Source organism: Anopheles aquasalis, chromosome 3, assembly GCF_943734665.1.
Source record: "Anopheles aquasalis chromosome 3, idAnoAquaMG_Q_19, whole genome shotgun sequence".
NCBI lineage: Eukaryota > Metazoa > Arthropoda > Insecta > Diptera > Culicidae > Anopheles > Anopheles aquasalis.
This window is the reverse complement of record NC_064878.1, coordinates 51,288,549-51,291,048: the sequence shown is the minus strand read 5'-3', so window position 1 is coordinate 51,291,048 and position 2,500 is coordinate 51,288,549. Positions and strand designations below refer to the sequence as shown.

The 2,500-nt window shown below is 51.9% G+C and overlaps 1 protein-coding gene and 1 long non-coding RNA gene across 2 annotated transcripts in view; one reads left to right on the top strand and one right to left on the bottom strand.

Annotated features, from left to right (window-relative positions):
- The window catches only part of LOC126574744 (PI-PLC X domain-containing protein 1), a 3,804-nt gene extending 3,696 nt beyond the window's left edge, over nt 1-108 (bottom strand). The window contains exon 1 of the mRNA XM_050235092.1: nt 1-108. This exon is cut by the window's left edge and continues 274 nt beyond it. The gene's annotated coding sequence lies outside the window, so the exon portion shown is untranslated.
- LOC126574745 (uncharacterized) overlaps nt 1-2,500 on the top strand; it is a 28,606-nt gene that overhangs the window by 12,574 nt on the left and 13,532 nt on the right. The gene's annotated exons all lie outside the window — the stretch shown is intronic.

Below are 2,500 nucleotides of genomic sequence, written 5' to 3'. Positions count from 1 at the left end.
CTCGGTGAAGGTTCGTTTCACTCCGAGCGGCAGTCACTTCATCACTGAGCCGCAGGGTGACACCATGATCCAGCCACAGGCCCGCGACCAGCTTCATCTCTCGTATGCCTTCCCTTCACTAAAACGCAACGCGCCGCGCTCACTGCCGGTGGTGGAGGCACAGATGCAGCATCACCACCATGTGCTCGTGCGACCGACGAATGAACGAACCGGCCTCTCTCTCCACGCCATCGCACCGAGAGGCTCCGATAGCTCCACGCTACCACGCTACCGGATTCTAAACGAGAACAATCATCTATTGCATTCTGTTGCCACCAATAGGAACAACCAGCATAGGCGCCATCATGCAAACTGTTCCACGTTCGTCGTTGAGTCATCCGAATGTTGCTTTATTTACGAAAAAGAATGGCAAACGGGGAGTCCCCCGAGAAGAGTTAACGAGAATTGAAGCCAATTTTCTCCATGTGATCACCTTCAACAACAACGTCGCTGACTGGTTGCGGTGTTGTGTTGATTACGATACGCAACGGATCGCCAGAGTTCGGCAACAGTGAACTCATCAATTTCGCAACTAAATAACCAATTGCGCATCATTTGCAACATAGTGGGACAAGAAGAGCGTTACGTTCCTAATGAGGAAGTAGCTTTTATCATTATGGATAGAGCGGCATTAAGCGTAGCATCATGACACACCACTGTACCCGCGGCCACCGCCGTAATCTAGTGACGCACTCAGTTTCGCGCACACTTTCGCTCTCGCTCGATGTTCTGGCATGGTTCCTGGGCATTCCTCTCTCCTTATGTTGCGTCTGATGTTTGACCGACCGACCGACAGACGAACGAACCGGTCCCCAACTGATTCGCTTTGCCGCAAAACTCTGTACATCGGAGTTGCCGGCCGGCCAGCCAGCCAGCGTCGGTCATCACCGTTGACCGGCAAACCGGTAGTGGTGCTGTGTTGTGTCGGTGTGGCGAGGCCGAGTGAGTGACATTTATCATTAATATACGCGACAACTTTCTTCATCTTGGGTCGCAATGCCACACGGACACGACGTCGGTGTTGATGCCACTGATGCGCCGGTGGACAGTGGGCCTAGTGTGCGTTGGTTTTGTGGCAGTATATATTTTTTCGATAGAACGGAATTCGCTTTCGAGACCACTTCCGACGCAATTCTCGATGCTGATGGAATGCCACTCAAACGCTAAATATTTTATTCTGGAATCGATTTCGCCCAAATTCGTGTTTTATATGGCTGCCAATCAAAAAACCAGAATCCTAGAAAAAGAAAACCGATTCGGTATCGTGCCACTGACCGCGGATTTCACCCAATTTGTTTGCTTTGTCGCTTTGCATGCTGCTTCACCAATGGGGTGGGAGCATCATGTTTCAATCACCGCAACGCCGAAGGGGCTTCAGATAACACCAGACAGAGGCGCGTGCATACCGAGCCTAGGCGTCAGATCGAATTAACACAGCGACACGGCAACGGTAGTGACGGTGGTGGCGAAAAAACTTTCTTCTACCGCGAAACCGATAAAACATGAACACGGCCACCGTATGGCCTCCACGGAGAAGGAAAGCCTTTCCCCCGGGGCCGGCGAGATATTGAATATTCTCCGTCCGCCAATCGCGAATCCACCCCACGACGGCTACGCGACGCTCACTACAAACTTTCTCCTTCGATACATTCGATATGCGCGCAGACGGACGCACACACGCGGTCACAGGCCCGGTGCCTGTCGGTTCGTCCATAATTAATATTCGACCGCGCATTAAGCCAGACCAGCGGCCAGCAGCAGCAGCAGCAGCAAAATGTGCCACGCACACGGGAGTAAGCAAACATGTGCGACGAACTTTTAATGAACTTCTGAAGCCGCGGATCGATCGCGACAATGGCACGGCAGAGGATCCCATGGTTACACCGCGCGTGGCGCACTGGCCAATGTGGGCCACCAGAGTTCGAAGCATGATTAATCAAACAGCCGTTCGCCCCCCCCCGGTTCGCTCATGGCCATTTTCCCGTCAAATAATCGATCCATAATGAGCGGAAGTTTCGCGCAAAACTAATAACAACTCGCGCTTAATCTCAAAGAACGACAAATCGTACTCGCCGGCGAGTTGTTGTGCGGCAGTCCGCGGAACGGATTAAAAGGTTGCGTTCGCACAGCAGCAGCAGCAGCAGCACGAAACATTATGTGTCACAATATGCGTAAATTATAGCGACAACAAGTCTAGATTGAATGCAAAAGCGAGCGAGGTTTGAAGCTCTGGAGCGTCCGGAACATACTTTGACCGGCGAGTGTGCGCGCGCCCGCGCTCCCAAACAACATTTCAGTAGCGGGCATGAATAATAAATGAGCCTCCTCGCTCTCGGTACGCGCGAACACTGTTACGGCACTATCATGTTAGCGTGGCCGATTTTTCTTTTATCGAACTTGACAAGCTGTTTTTTTTTGTGCTGGGTGTGTATATTACGGCAACAACAGCATCATCTGCAGC